The sequence below is a fragment of the Kogia breviceps genome, chromosome 17, assembly GCF_026419965.1.
Source record: "Kogia breviceps isolate mKogBre1 chromosome 17, mKogBre1 haplotype 1, whole genome shotgun sequence".
Lineage (NCBI taxonomy): Eukaryota > Metazoa > Chordata > Mammalia > Artiodactyla > Physeteridae > Kogia > Kogia breviceps.
This window is the reverse complement of record NC_081326.1, coordinates 1,826,707-1,843,410: the sequence shown is the minus strand read 5'-3', so window position 1 is coordinate 1,843,410 and position 16,704 is coordinate 1,826,707. Positions and strand designations below refer to the sequence as shown.

The following is a 16,704-nucleotide window of genomic DNA, read 5'->3' as shown; positions in this document are numbered from 1 at the left end:
AGGCTTCAGGACTTGTGACTGGCGGGCTCTGGAGCGCAGCCTCAGTAGTTGTGGCATGCGGGCTCAGTAGTTGTGGCTCGCGGGCTCTAGAGCACAGGCTCAGTAGTTGTGGTGCACGGGCCGAGTTGCTCCGCGGCATGTGGGATCTTCCCGGCCCAGGGCTCAAACCCGTGTCCCCTGCATTGGCAGGCGGATTCTTAACCACTGCACCACCAGGGAAGTCCCTTCACTGAGCACTCTTGATGCAGCAGTTCATTTGCTCCTCACAGAAGATGCTGATGAAGGTACTGTTACCACTTCCAGTTCTACCCACCAGCCTGCTGCCACCACATTAAACAAACTGAAGAATAAAAATCATGTGATCATCTCAATAATGTAGAAAAACCTGTTGACAAAATTCAACATCCATTTATGATTAAAACTCTCAACAAAATGGGTTAGAGGGAACATACCTCAACATAGTAAAGGCCAGATATGACAAAATTACAGCCAACATCATACTCAACAGTGAAAAGCTGAAAGCATTTCCTCTACAATCAGGAACAAGACAAGAATGCTCACTCTCACCACTTTTAGTCAACATGGTATTGGAAATCCCAGCCATAGCAACCAGACTAAAAAATATAATAATAAAAAGAATCCAAATTGGAAAGGAAGAAGTTAAACTGTCACTGTTTTCAGGTGACATGATACTATATATAGAAAATCCTAAAGACACCACCAAAAAACTATTAGAACTAATAAGTGAATTCAGTAATGTTTCAAGATAGAAAATTAATATACAGAAATCTGTTACATTTCTATACACTAACAGACTATCAGAAAGAGAAATTAAGAAAACAATCCCATTTACAGTTGCATCAAAAAGAATAAAATACCTAGGAATACATTTAACCAAGGAGGTAAAAGATCTATACTCCCAAAACTATAAGACACTGATGAAAGAAATAGAAGATGACACTAACAAGTGGAAAGATACACCATATTCATGGATTGGAAGAATTAACATTGTTAAAATATAACTAGCCAAGACAATTTACAGATTGAATGTAATCCCTAACAAAATACCAATGGAATTTTTTTCACAGAACTAGAACAAATAATTCTGAAACTTGTATGGAAACACAAAAGACCCCAAATATCCAAAACAATCTTGAGAAAGAAGAACAAAGCTGGAGGTATCATCCTTTCTGATTTCACAGTCTGATACAAAGTTACAGTAATTAAAACTGTATGGTACTGGCCCCCAAACAGACACATAGATCAATGGAATAGAGTAGAGAGCCCAGAAATGAACCCACACTTATGTGGTCATTTAATCTACGACAAAGGAGGCAAGGATATATATGATGGGGAAAAGACAGCCTCTTCAACAAATGGTATTGGGAAAACTGAACTTCTACATGCCAGAGAAACAAACTGGACTACTCTGTCACACCGTATACAAAAATAAACTCAAAATGGATTAAAGACTTAAATGTAAGACCTGAAACCATAAAACTCCTGGAAGAAAACGTAGGCAGTATGTTCTTTGACATTGGTCTTAGCAATATTTTTATGGATCTGTCTCTATAAAAATATGCAAGGGAAACAAAAGCAAAGACAAACAAATGGGACCACATCAAACTGAAAAACTTTTGCACAGTGAAGGAAACTGTCAACAAAACGAGAAGGCAGCCTACTGAATGGGAGAAGATGTTGGCAAATGACTTGGAGATGCCCTGGCGGTAGAGTGAGCCCCCAGGATGGCTGTGCCCTGTCTGTGTCCCTGGGAAGCACAGGGTCCCCTCCCCTCCCTGTCTCTCAGCCGGCCTCCTCCTCAGGAGGCCCTCCAGGATCCCCTGGTGGAGGTGCCCGGTCTCCTATCGGGTCACTGCTCCCACCCGGAGCCTGGGAGGTTTTGCACGTCTTTTAGGCCTGGAGCCTCCATCCCCGTAGTCCTCTGCTCCCCTGAGAGTCCGCCCAACTGGCCTCAGCAGCAGACTTTCCGGGGGCTCGTTTCCTGGCTCAGGCCCCGGGCTGGGGAGCCCCGTGGGGCACAGACCTCTGTTCCCGGCGGAACCTCTGCGGTGACCTCTGTGGTCACCCTCCGTCGGTTGGCTGCGCATCCTGGGGTGGGGCTCGACTCAACCGCATCTCGCCCGCCCCGTCTCCTTGCGGCCCTTCTTCGCGTCTTTAGCTCCAGAAGCTCCTTTCTGCCGGTGCTCGGGGGCTGCTTCTGGAGCTGCTCTGGAGAGTCGGGGCTTTGCGGGCTTTTCGGGGCCCCTGGGACGCTGGGTCCGGGCTTCCCGAGACACCGTCCTGGTCACTCCTGTTACTGGCTCACTGTTTCAATTTTTATGTCTCTGATTAGGAGGGTTAATAGAGTTTTGGATATCTTTATAGGTATTTATCTTTCGTGGCTATTTATATTTTGTCTTTAAACAGAGAGCAGTGTTAAGGTATTAACTAACAATAACTATGTCAGTATGTCAGTAGTCTACCCACAGCATTAACTTGCCTTTAAAATACCATGGTCATAGGTTTCTATGTTGAGTTTGGGAGGAATCATAATAATAAAGTAGCAAACGTTTATAATGCATATTGTGTGCTAGACACTCGTCTAAGTACCTTAAATGATTAAGTCATTTAATGCTCGTGATAAACGTATGGGGAAAGTTCTGTTATTGTCCTCATTATAGAAATAAGAGAACAGCAATGTGTCCACGGAGACGCAAATGACAGGGCGGAACTGAGAGCTGGGCTCCAGGGCCTGGCTGAGCCTGGACTCTGCTGGCGAGAGGCTTTTACTGAAACCCCGCCTGGCAAAGTGACGTCGAAAGAAGTGTAAAAAGTCCGTGTTATTTACTATAAATGTACAATTTCCCAAAGAGTCGTCGAAAGAATTTAATCACGGGAGGCCTCCTTCTCGGAATACTATCGCGATCAATCTTGGTCTCTAATACCTGCCGTCTTTTATTTAGAAAGAGACATTCAGCTCCTTGGGTTGAGTTATTTCATTTTGGGCGACATGTGTCTGGGGTCAGGAGCCTCTGTGTGGGATTTATTAATAAATCATCATAATAAAACCCGCAATGGTGGCGTTTAAAAAAATAGCTTCTTTTCCCATCAGGAATTTGCTCACGGCTGGATGTTGCGAAGCCCTCGGCTCTTTCCCGAGCCGAAGCTGAGGCCCGAAGGCCCGGGACAGGGTGACCTGTGAGAGGCTGGGTCGCCTCACCTCACACCTGGGCTCTTCCTGCCACAGAGCCTTGCTTTCTAGGTCTTCCAAGGGTTGCATTAGGTGATAGGTTTTTACAAAACGGTGTAAAAATAAACTTAACATGAAACTTACCGTTTTAAATGTACAATCCAGTGGCATTCACTACATGCACCTGCTGTGAAACCAGCGTCAGTCACATCCATCTCCAAATTTTTTTTCATCTTCCCAAACTGGAACTCTATACCCATTAAATAACACCACCACCCCCCCACCCCGGTCCCTGGTACCCTCCATCCTACTTTCTGTCTTTGTAAATTTGATGCTCTAGGGACCTCATATAAGAATCGTACAGTATTTGTCCTCTTGGGACTGGATGATTTCACTTAGCATAATGTCTTCAAGGTTTATCCGTGTAGCAATAGGGTTGCTTTGAGAAATTATGCATGTAAAGCAGTTAAGACAATGCTTGGCATATAGTGAGCTCTTTATAAACTGTTACTGTTGACCTTCACTGTATTAGTTTCCTATTGCTCCCGTGACGAACTCCCACAGGCTTTGTGGCTCAGCACAGCACACGTTTATTCTCTTACAGTTCTGGACGCCAGAAGTTTGCAAGCGGTTCCACCGAAGTCCAGGCGAGGGCAGAGCCGGCTCCTTCTGGAGGCTGCCGGGGAGAGTCTGTTTCCCGACCTTCTGCAGCTTCTAGAGGCGCCTGCGTGTCTGGGCTCCGGGCCCCTTCCTCAGCTTCCAAGGCAGCAGCGTGGCACCCTCTCTTCTGTCTGATCTCTGCCCCTGACCTTCCAGCTCCTCCCGCTTTCACCGTCCTGCCTCTTTCTAACCTCTGACCCTTGTGGTTACCCTGCGCTCGCCTGCATAATTCAGGGTCGTCTCCCCGTTGCGAGATCGTTCGTGTGATCACATCTGCAGAGTTCTTTTCGTCATACAAGTTAACACATTCATGGGTTCCAGGGATTAGGACGTAGACCTTCTGGGGGAAACTTCATTCAGCCTGCAACACCAGTAATGCAGCAGCTGCTGCTGGTAACAATAACATAGTCTTTAGTAATGCAAGGAATGTTCTTATACCTGAACAACTCATCACAACCACATTGGTACCCCCGGGGAGGAGGTTAAATCTCAGCAGCAGCCCAGACCTTCTGACTCAGAACGTGCACTTCAGCCAGACCCCCTGGAGATCCGAATGTACCTTAGTGTTTGAAGTGGTGTCGGCCCTTCATCGGGGGCCGTAATGAGGACGATATGCACAGATAAAGACAGAGCCTCAATTCTCCGTTCTCTGCTTGATCTCCTGACTAGTGACGTCCCCACGACACTGCAGGTCCGAGTCTGCGCCAGCGTTGCAGACTTAAGCCCCACATGAGAACTGGAGGTGGTTGTAGGCTGTGAGGGCGTTTGCTCCGCGAGGATTGCTGGCTCTGATCTTACCTGAAGGGAGTGGGTAACAGGGGACCCCATCTGCTCTCTGCCTTCAGGTAAGGACTGTGCCGCAGGACGGTAGGTATTGATTTATGACCCTGGGAGCAGAGTAGCGATTTGCCTTCTGGTTTAGATTAAATAGTCTGAAGGTGAATAAAATCTGCTGCTCTAGCACATACTTCCTTTTGATAACCTATCTTTTTTTTTTTTTTTGCGGTACGCGGGCCTCTCACTATCGCGGCCTCTCTGGTTGCGGAGCACAGGCTCCAGACGCGCAGGCTCAGTAGTTGTGGCTCACGGGCCCAGCTGCTCCGCGGCACGTGGGATCTTCCCGGACCGGGGCACGAACCCGCGTCCCCCGCATCGGCAGGCGGACTCTCAACCACTGCGCCACCAGGGAAGCCCTGGATTTATTTTCTTCCTCTTATTTGGTTATTATGTTTTGTATTATTTTGTTTTGAATAGTGATTGAGGTTTTTTGGAAAGCTGGAAGCTTTATCTTGACAGACGCATAGGGAGAAAGACAACAGTTCTGGGAGGAGCCTCCAAAGCAGTCCAGAGATGCAGCCTTTATCACGGAACTGTGCCTCGGCCTCAGCATCTCTTTCTAGAACATCAGGGCGAAGGACTGGTCGTGACTCTTCTAATTCAGTGTTGCGTGTGGGAGACTTCCGGGAGGGTCACGGGACTCGCCTCTCGTGTTCTCAGTTTTCTGCGGTGCTGATACTGCCAAGTAATGTAATTTTGAGTCTCAGTGACTCTACGCTTGAGTTAACACCGTCTTTTGATTTTCCTTGGAGGTTTGAAAGAGCCGAGCAGGAAATACTGTCTACGCTTGATTTATTAGGTGTCAACCTAGAAGGTAGTGGATGGTTTGGTCTGTTTTCCTCTGCCTTATATATAGCAGCATGCATGCCTGAAATTGCTGGGCAAAATGCCCGTTTGTATTGTCTGTATCGTTTATCTCTTTCCTATTAAAACGTTAAGATTCTCATACAAACACTGTGTCTTGATACTGATGAGCTGTGATTTCCTGAAGGGCTGGAGACTATTCACCCTCCTTCCGAGATTTCCTTTTTCAGGCCTGAGCTATCATAACCAAACTGTTTCCGTCATTTTGAAAGCACAACTGGAACTCAAATATACCCATTTATCTAGGCCATACACAGGAAGGAATTTAGGGTACTGGAAAAATAGGGTATTTTCAGATATGTCCTCTATTTTTGTTTTAGTTCTCTTCAGTTCTTTTTTTTTTTTTTTTTAACATCTTTATTGGAGTATAATTGTTTTACAATAGTGTGTTAGTTTTTCCTTTACAACAAACTGAATCAGTTATACATATACATATGTTCCCATATCTCTTCCCTCTTGCATCACCCTCTCTTCAGTTCTTATTCTCAGTAAAAGATGTAAAAACTAGTTAGTCTGAACTCATTGTTTATCTCTATTCTCCCCTAACAGACTCTTAAAAACAATTCTTGGAGCTGTAAGTTCTAAAATAATTTCCGAAATAAGAAACTTAGAAAGATGCTATCCTATGGACCAAAGCTCCGTAATATACTGAAAGTGAAGTTTCTTTGCTGATATGATGAGACCGTCGTTCCTCAGCTGGAAAGATACTTTCCCAATGTTCATAGCAGCTCTATTTACAGTAAGACGAGACACGGAAGCAACCTAAATGTCCATCAGCAGAGGAATGGATAAAGAAGATGTGGTACCTATATACAATGGAATATTACACAACCACAAAAAAGAATGAAATACTCCCATTTGCAGCAACATGGATGGACCTAGAGATTATCATACTAAGTGAAGTAAGTCAGACAGAGAAAGACAAATACCATATGATATCACTTATATGTGGAGTCTAAAATATGACACAAATGAACTTATTTACTAAACAGAAACAGACTCACAGACATAGAGAACAGGCTTGTGGTTGCCAAGGGGAGGAGGGCTGGTAGGGGGAGGGGTGGACTGAGAGTCTGGAGTTAGCAGATGCAAACTTTATATATAGAGAATGGATAAACAATAAGGTCCTACTGTATAGCACAGGGAACTGTATTCAATATCCTGTGATAAGCCACAATGGAAAAGAATATGAAAAAGAATGTGTATATATGTATAACTGAATCGCTTTGCTGTACAGCAGAAATTAACACAGCATTGTAAACCAACTATACTTCAATAAATAAATTAAAAGAAAAGAAAGGTACACTTTTAGACAAGGATGTTTGGTGTTAATGACAAAGTAGGTATTCAAGATGTCTGTTAACATGAAATGAAATATTCTTGTGCAGGTGTGTTACTTAAAACGCACTCTGAGCCAGGCAGCCCTCCCTGTATCTCTTCTTTTGCTTTTTTCCTTTCTGTATATTCCACCCGCCTCCGTTCCTTTCTCCTTCGTGTATCCTCCTTTTCCGGAAATGAATCATCGATAAACTTGATTTCTGTTCGTGGTAAGCACGTGGTGTGCAGACCTTTTACTCCTCTACTTTTCCAAAACCCAAAGCTGCCCGTCTGAGTGTGCCTGAGTGACGGTTCCGAGAGGTCTGTCAGCCCTGGGCCAGCCCCCTTGGGCACAGTGGGAGCTGCGGTCGCCCCTTTGCGGATGGAGAGAGAGAAGAGGGAAGCCAAAGCTGTGCTCCTTGGCTGGTTTCTTCCAAATGCTCCTGAAATAAGTTTTACCATCCCAGGCAAGGCCAAGGCCGGGTTCTCCCTCTCCCCCGGGCCTTAGCTTTACTCCCAGGTCGGGTCCTAAGGTGACTGCCCCCAGAGTTGCGCCTGTGCCGCGGACAGCTGCCGAGCGCGGAGCACGCGGCGGGCACCGTCCGGAAAGAACACACAGCTCAGGCTGTCGTTGGGGCTGTTGGGAAAGAACCTGCTCCAGAAGCAGCCACAGGCGTCGAGCGTTTGCAGTGAACAGGGAACGGTGCAGCGGTGGAACACACGTGGGGTCCCGTGTCGCTGCTTCTTCATGTGTGAACACCTCTTATGCGTGTTGACTTTTGACCATAGGGTCAGAGCTCTCCTCTTAATTACCTTTGTATCCACAGCATATGGACAGTCACCGGCATAGGAGACAACTGGTAACCTGCTCATAGACTAGAGATTTCCCCCTTATCGCTGCAAAGCGAGGACTGTGGTTTGATCAGAGCCAGATGGTGAGAATAAAGCTATAATTTATTCACAGAATGTGCTGTAATTAAAAACTGGTTCTGAAATATGGGATGTGTAATGAAGGAAAGAGAAACAAAATTCAGGAAAGATTATTTGATTGTGTTGAATTAAAAAAATAGACTTCATATTTTAGAACAGTTTTGGGTTCACAGCAGAGCTGAGTGGCAAACGCAGAGATTTCCCGTATACGCCCTGTCCGCCCGCCCGGACAGACACAGCCTCTGCCAAGCTCACGTTCCCGCCGTCAACATCCTCCTCCAGATGGTACATTTGTTACCATCGGTGAACCTACACTGGCACCTCATTATCACCCAGAGTCCATAGTTTGCATTAGGGTTCATTCTTGGATTTGGACGTTCTGTGAGCTCTGACAAATGTATACGGGCGTTACACTCCCATACAGAGTATTTTCACTGCCCTAAACATCCTCTGTGCTTCGCCTGTTCATCCCTCTTTTCCCCCGAACCCCTGGCAACACCTATCTTCTTATTGTCTCTGTAGTTTTGCTTCTTCAGAACGTCTTATAGTTGGAATCACACAGTGTGCAGCCTTTTCAGATGAGCCCCTTTCACTTAGTCACATGCATTTAAGGTTTCTCCTTGTCTTTTCATGGCTTGATGGCTCGTTTCTTTTTTATTTTTTATTATTTATTTATTTTTTTGTGGTACGTGGGCCTCTCACTGTTGTGGCCTCTCCCGTAGTGGAGCACAGGCTCCGGACGCGCAGGCGCAGCGGCCACGGCTCACGGGCCCAGCCGCTCCGCGGCACGTGGGATCCTCCCGGACCGGGGCACGAACCCGCGTCCTCTGCATCGGCAGGCGGATTCTCAACCACTGCGCCACCAGGGAAGCCCTCGTTTCCTTTTTAATAGTCCAGTGTCGGGATGGACCACGGTTTATTTATCCATTCATCTGCTGAAGGGTATCTTGGTTGCCTCCAGCTTTTGGCAATTGTGAATAAACTTTCTGTAAATATCTGTGTGCAGGTTATACTGAGGACATACGTTTTCAACTCATTTGGGTAAATACCGAGGAGCACAACTATTAGATTATAGCAAGAGTATGAGCGTAGTAAGAGTAAAGAGTATGTTTACTTCCATAGGAATCTGCCAAATTGTCTTCCAAAGTGGCTGCACCATTCTGCATTCCCACCCGCAGCGGATGCGAGTTCCTGTTGCTTCACATCCTCACCAGCATTTGGTGTTGTCAGTGCTCTGATTTTGGTCCCTTCTAACAGGTGTGTAGTGGTAGCTCATTGTTTCAATTTGCGTTTCCCAAATGATGTATTATTATATGGAGCGTCTCTGCATGTGCCAATTTGCCGTATGTTTTTACCTTCTTTGGTGAGGTGTCCATTGAGGTCTTTTGTTCAGTTTTTTAGTTGGATTGTTTGTTTTCTTATTGTTGAGCCTTAATAGCACTTTTTATATTTTGGCTAACAATCTTTTATCAGATATGTCTTTTGTAAATATTTTTGCCCAGTCTGTGGCTTGTCTTCTGATTCTTTTTTTTTTTTTTTGTGGTACGCGGGCCTCTCACTGCTGTGGCCCCTTCCGTTGCGAAGCACAGGCTCCGGACGTGCAGGCTCAGCGGCCACGGCTCACGGGCCCAGCCGCTCCGCGGCACGTGGGATCCTCCCGGACCGGGGCACGAACCCGTGTCCCCTGCATTGGCAGGAGGACTCTCAACCACTGAGCCACCAGGGAAGCCCTCTTCTAATTCTTTTGACCTATCTTTTGCAGAGCAGAAGTTTCTAATTTTTATGAAGTCCAGCTTATCAATTTTCTTTCATGGATTGCGTTTTTAATGTTGTACCTAAAAAGGCATCACCAAATCCGAAGTCCTCTAGATTTTCTTCTGTGTTATCTTCTAGGAGTTTTATAGTTTTGCATTTTATCGTTTGGTCTATAATCCATTTTGAGTCAATTTTTGTGAAGGATATAAGTTCTTTGTCTCGATTCTTTTTTGGTTTTGTGGGTGTCTTGTTCCAACACCATTTGTTGAAAAGAACATATTTTCTCTATTATTCTGCCTTTGCTCCTTTGTCAAAGATCATTTGACTATAAATGTGTGGGTCTAGGTCTGAGCTCTTTACTCTGCTCTGTTGATCTATTTGTGCTTTTGCCAACACCACACTGTGTTGGTTACTGTAGCTTTACAGTAAACTTTGAAGTCAGGTAGTATCAGTTGTCTGACTTTGTTTTTCTCTTTCAGTATTGTGGGTTATTCTGGGTCTTTTGTCTTTCCTTATAAATTGTAGAATCAGTTTGTCAATCTCCCCAAAATAACTCACTGGGATTTTGATTGGGATTGTGTTGAATCTGTAGGTCATTTTGGGAAGAATTGACATCTTGACGATTTTGAGTCTTCCTCAAAAGTCTGTAAACATGAAATATCTATTTATTTAGCTCTTCTTTGATTTCTTTCATCAGAATTTGGTAGATTTTGTGTATTTATTTTTTAGACTTTTACCTAAGGATTTAATTTTTGGGGTGCTGATGTAAATGTATTGTGTTTTAAATTTCAAATCCCACTTGTTCATTGATGGTATATAGGAAAGCAATTGACTTTTGTATAGTAACCTGTATGCCGCCAGCTGCGGTGGGTCCTCAAATTGCAGCAACAATCAACGAGAGGGTGTAGGGAACTGAACGCTCCAAGGTATGGGATCAGAAGGGCACAAGCAACTGATGGTTGCAAGGCAAGTTTAATAACAAAGCATAGCCATATATATATACACCCCTAAAGCAGGGACTTTGCTTCGTCACGCCTTATCGGCATCAGCTGGTTGATTGGCTTCTCGGCTTAGTCACGCCTTATCGGCATCAGCTGGTTGATTGGCTTCTCGGCTTAGTCACGCCTTATCGGCATCAGCTGGTTGATTGGCTTCTCGGCTTCTCCCTCAAAGGCACCAATTTCCCCTCCAGGGTTGCTTTTCCTAGCTTTAGGGAACAACCAGAGACTCCCAGTAACTGAGCAGGTTCCTGGAGCGATTTGGCCAAAGGCCATCTCCTTTTTTACATTCATACCATCAAGTCCAGGATGCAGACCAAGGAGAGTACAGTCGGGCCCTGAGGCTTATGAGGGTCTTAATGGCGCCTTCCTCAGAGGGCAGTGCTCGCCGCATTTCCCCCTCTTTTATTTTTTAAAGCTTGATAATGCAATTTCAACCCATACACCTCCTGACGAAGAGCAGCAAGACGGCCAACAATAAAGCGTAATAAACAAGGTAAGGCAATTAACATCAACAATACACTTGACCCCACGGTAATCAATCCTGTGAGTCCATTTTGAAACCAATGCATTGGGTTTAACCATTGAAGCTGATCCAAGAGTCCTTGAATTAATTGTTGGGGCCCGTCTTCTTGTAGATGAGCTTCTTGAATTGCTTGTATTTCCGTATTAAGTTTTTGTACGTCCATACTAATGTGTCCATCAGTCCATACACTTAAAAAGTGCATTTTTACTTTGTTCCAATCCCAGTCAGTTTCATTATAAGCGTGTTGAGTCACACAAATCCAAGTATATTTAGCATGGCAAATCAAACGCATTTTCAATTTTAAAGCCATAATTTGGTCTCCTAAACCTATGAGAGCATTTTTTAACTCATCAACCTCAGTTTTTAGTTGAGTATCAATATGACTTTGTAATGCTAATGCAATACTGGTATTTTTAGACAATTGATTAACATAATGTGCTTGTTGTACAGTTTTACTTAATGCTAAACCGGCGGTAGCGGCTGTAGCTGTTAAAGTGGCTAAGACTAATATGCTACATATTAATATTCCAATGAATCGTGTAGGTCTTTTTAAAGCTTCAGATAATTCTAGCCAAGCTTGCATGCTAGTACTATGATACCATGGTTCAGAAATATTTACAGGCAGCATTACATAGGAAGGTTGTTTTAACATCATAACAGAAAAAGTTCCTTTCATAGGCAGAATGCAAGTACTAAAAATACAATTTTGACAAGTTATATTATATCCTAAGGAACCAGGCAAGATGTTGCAGACAGACATCATAATTTCTAGCTGTGAAAGCCTGGAAAGCACTGGTGGACAGCTCCTTCTCTTGATCAGTGATCTCAGGTCGCTTCTTGGATACTTTTTGTCCCATATTTTTTTACTTCTGACTATTGCCCCGAGTTACTATCAACTTTACTATGTGGCCACACTTTCACTCTTCACTCCGGGGATTCACCTACCGAAATTCAGATGTCCCTCTTGTCAGGTCCCTGTTCGGGCACCACTTGCCGCCAGCCACGGCGGGTCCTCAAATTGCAGCAACGATCGACGAGAGGAGGTAGGGAACTGAACGCAGAAGGGCACAAGCAACTGATGGTTGCAAGGCAAGTTTAATGACAAAGCATAGCCATATATATACCCCTAAAGCAGGGAATTTGCTTAGTCACGCCTTATCGGCATCAGCTGGTTGATTGGCTTCTCGGCTTCTCCCTCAAAGGCACCAATTTCCCCTCCAGGGTTGCTTTTCCTAGCTTTAGGGAACAACCAGGGACTCCCAGTAACTGAGCAGGTCCCTGGAGCGATTTGGCCAAAGGCCATCTCCTTTTTTACGTTCATCCCATCAAGTCCAGGATGCAGACCAAGGAGAGTACAGTCGGGCCCTGAGGCTTATGAGGGTCTTAATGGCGCCTTCCTCAGAGGGCAGTGCTCGCCACACCTGTATACTTGCAACCTTGTTGTAATTGCTTATTAGTTCCAGGAGTTGTTTTGTCAGTTTTTTGGATTTTCTATGTAGATAATCATGCCATCTGAGATTGTGCCGACTTTTAAAGGAAAGTTGAAAAGGTTTCCTGCTTGCATAGGGAGCTTGATTTTTAATTAATTAAGTGCTTCTCCACTGAAAGCTGTTCTACAAACATGCTTATTGTAGAGCACAATGCAGAGCTTTTATATGTGTCCCTTAGGGATACCAAATCCCCCTCATTCAGGCTCTTTCCCAACCCCAGTTCTACTAAGATTGGTACCATATTTTGAAAAGGTTATAAAATACAAAATCCTTATATTTATATCTGATATTGTATATATAAGGTAATTTATCTGAGCTGACTACATCAGAGGTCTTCTGCAGCGGCCAAATAAAATACTACACAAGGTCACACAGGGTCATCTTTTTAGAACACAACTTGTGTTGTCACACTCCCTTGCTTAGGACTTTCCAGGCAGTGTTCACGGTCCTTGGGATGGACTCAGACCGCCTTCAGGGGCCAGGGCTTGTCCATCTGAGCTGGTCCTGGCCCCTCCCAGTTGCTCTCTTTTCTCCTAGGACCCACCCCTTGTTCTCAGTTTGCTGAGTCAGTGCTGGGAAAGCTCAAACTTCTGGTTTTCAGATGCTGGCTCGGCCTGGCTCACGGGACCCCTGCAGCGTCCCCTTCTCCGAGAGGCACCTCGGACGCCATCGCTAGCCTGCACGGCTGCCCCTTGTCTCCGGGTGTCACGTCCATCGTTGTTACACTGTCCTCTGCAGGTGTCTTCCCATCTGCTCTCAGTGCCCCCGTGGTCTTGTCAAGTCCTCCTTTTCCGTCTCTGTTACCCATACGTGTCCACCCACCACTGCGTGTGTTCCAGGAGCGCTGGGACTTCGGGGGTCGTGTTCCGGCTCTCTCCCCATCAAGGTGCCCGGTGTCCGGCCTCGCAGTGAATGTTGGCCTCGCAGGCAATCACTATAAAAGTGGTAAAGATATTAAGCCTTGCAAATATCAAGTGTAGTATTGTTATAAAAGGTAGGAGGTGTAAAGGGGAAGATATACACAGATGCATGATGTAGGAGTAATTCTTTGAAGAGGAACTATTTTCCTTTGTTCTTTCCTTCTGGTGGCTTTTGAACCAACCCTTTTGTTTTGGTGCGTAATATTCACGTGGCCACCCCCATCCCTGCTGTTGGTTAGGTGCTGGGGCTGGAGCAGCCTTTGAAGGCGTCCCCTCGGGCTCCACCAGGACCTGCGTGGCTTCTTCCTTACCGCGTGGAGAATCTCCTCTTTCCAACTTTAAATGATTCTTAGGCGTCAACGGTTCTTTAATTTAATTTAATTTAATTTAATGCCTTAAATGGTAATTTTGTGAGACTTGTTTTTTCACCTTTTTACCTTAATCTAATTCTAAATCTAATTCTAAGGACCTAAATCTAACTTTTTACCTTAACCTAATTATAAATATGATAAACTCACATGAGAAAATAGCCATTGGATTAGCAGCAACCCAGAGACTAATTAAAATCACATACCCGGCATTGGGGCCAGGAAAGCTTTTAGTGTCGATGTGGCTACCTTGTGGCTTTGTACTGATGGACGGACGGCTGGCTGGGAAAGCAGGTGGGTGGCGGTGACGAGCCCCACTCTTGCAGATGCACTGGTATCGCGGTGCAGTAGCTTCAGAGGGTTGCCTGCCACAGGGCGGGTGCTGCACCCACAGCGCCCTTACAGGCTTTGTTAGACCTGATCTTTGCCACAAATCTATCTCAAGAAAAGCAAAATATGTAAGCTTGTTTGAAATCCAGAATCTGGTTTTGTTTATAATCTGTATTTGTTTTGTAAACACTTGGGTGCGATGTAGGCTTTTCAGCAAACAGATGGGACTTAAAAAGAGGAAGACAAAATGATATTTGGAATTTAGTTCTGTTCTTGTGTCTTCTCCAGCTGTTTGGTAGTCATGATAGTAGCTCTACCGCATAATCCGACTTCAGATGAAAATATACGATCAGTGACTGTGGAGGTCACTTGTGCTTCTGTCGACCTGGAACAAATAGCCTGCCAGATATTTATCCAGCAAAGGTGGGTTTATTCAGAGCAGCAGAGAATTGCCATTCGGGGTCTGCAACCATGGCAACCACAGCAAGTCCCCGCAGGGCAAGGGAAGGAGAATCTTTTATAGAGGGGAAAGGAACTGAGGAGGGATGTAGTAAACAAAGGCTCTGTGGCTTGTCACTGGCTGAGTCCTGGCCAGGAGAGAGGAGTCTGTCTTCTCCCTGCTGGGGTCTGCCATCGGCACAGGCATGAGAGCTCCCCCTTCCTGCCTCCCGGCTCTGTTTAATTGAGGTTTCTGTTTATTAAGTTTTTACACTTCAAATTGTGCAGTTATGGGATGTTAGCAGGGGTTGTGCATCCTAAGTGAAAGGCTTGTTCTAATCTAAAAGTAGGACAAAACGGATATTTTTGTTGAATGACTATTTGGAATTTGTTGCTAACAAGAAATCAGCCAAAAGCATTTAGCATTTAAAAATATTAAAATATGTATTTTTAAAATTAATCGATTTATTTATTTTTGGCTGCGTTGGGTCTCCATTGCTGCGCGCGGGCTTTCTCTAGTTGCGGCGAGCGGGGGCTGCTCTTCGTTGCGGCGCGCGGGCTTCTTGCGGTGGCTTCTCTTGTTGCGGAGCACGGGCTCTAGGCGCGTGGGCTTCAGTAGTTGTGGCTCGTGGGCTCTAGAGCGCAGGCTCAGTAGCTGTGGCGCACGGGCCTAGTTGCTTAGCTGCTCCGCGGCATGTGCGGTCTTCCCGGACCAGGGCTCGAAACAGCCCGTTGTAGCCCCAGACTCCCTCGCGGACGCTGGTCGAGTGCATCCAGCAGCCCCCGGACACCGTGGCTTAGACGGCGTCCTCAGCAGAGCCCAGGCAGCAGTCCTCCCCCGCTGTCCGCCAGGCCCGGCCCCCCCCGCCCCCGAGGTGCTCCTCGCGCGGCCAGCAGCCCCAGGACCCAGCGGCGGCCCGAGAGGGCGCATCCTGCTCGGCCCCCGCGCCCCCGGACGCCCCACCCGCCGGGCCCGCACACAGACGTCCGGTTCGCCGCTGAACACCTCTCCGCTGTGTCCTCGCGGCTACTCCCCGGGTCACCCCGCCGGCCGCCGGCTGCATTTTCCCCAGCCTAGTCCCCCGGGCGTCCGCGCAGCCTGCCCGCCAGACCCGTGCGATCGGGACACCGCCCTGTCTGATCTCCGCCGCGGCATGTTGCAGCTTCGCGTGTAATGACACTGATGGCTTCAGTTGTTCAGAAAGCTGAAGATTTGTGTGTGATGGTGCTGAAGGTTTCTTAAGGTCCTTATTTATTCAGACACTAAGGACTTGTAAAGTAGGAAAGATTCGCCGAAGAAAGCGTTTGAAAATATGCAAATGATTAGACATGCTAACTTGGCTCCTATTTTATGAGCTAAATAATTCCATATACCATATGGTTCCATAGACCTGAATGGTTCTGTGTTTCTTGAGGGATGTTGCTGAAATCTGTGATTCCGGAGCGCGGTGGGGTCGTCAGGTGACATGGGACTCGCCCTTCCTTCCCCCTGTTAGCCATGAAGCTTCAGACGCAGCTCCTCAAGGATCCAGCTCCCTCATCCATAAGGTTAGAAAACCAAGCAGCAAGCAGACAAACGAGTATCCTTTGGGCCTCTTCCTGCTGAGCCTGGCGTTACGCTCCCCTTACCCTGCGTGAGTATGTTAGGGGGCCGTTGCCTCTGTATCACCAACAAATGCCCCGTTTCAGGACCACTGAAGTCTAAAATCACATTTCTGTCTGTAGTTTTCATGATGGCACCAGAGCCCTGACGTATCATTTTATAGACGACAGAATGAGGGGTATCAGGAAAGTAAAGCAGAGCATCCAAGTCAGTAAGTGTGAAAAAGAGTTTGTCAAAAACAAGAGGATGATATGGAAGAAATAAAGGTGAGTGACACAGGAGAGGAAAACAGACCACACAGGTGACCTCGTGTGCTGGCCCAGGGCGCAGAGGCAGCAAAGATGAGGGGCCCTGGAGGCCAGGGCCGCGGCGGAAGACGCCCACCGAGTAAACCAGACGTCACTGCGTTTCCTGACGTCGTCGTGACGTAGGGTGTAAAAATCTAGAGAGGAAGGAAGTCTTCCTTTCTCATCCGTGT

General features: G+C 46.2%; 1 long non-coding RNA gene across 2 annotated transcripts; it reads left to right on the top strand.

Moving 5' to 3' along the window:
• The first annotated feature begins 7,665 nt into the window (after positions 1 to 7,665).
• On the top strand, positions 7,666 to 16,365 carry LOC136792907 (uncharacterized). 2 transcript variants are annotated; one of them, XR_010837506.1, is made up of 4 exons: positions 7,666 to 7,803; positions 8,921 to 9,055; positions 14,474 to 14,608; positions 16,120 to 16,365. It is a non-coding gene; the product is annotated as an uncharacterized lncRNA (long non-coding RNA). The 2 variants fall into 2 exon arrangements; XR_010837507.1 differs by lacking the exons at positions 14,474 to 14,608; positions 16,120 to 16,365 and adding an exon at positions 10,970 to 11,034.
• The last annotated feature ends 339 nt before the right edge of the window (positions 16,366 to 16,704 follow it).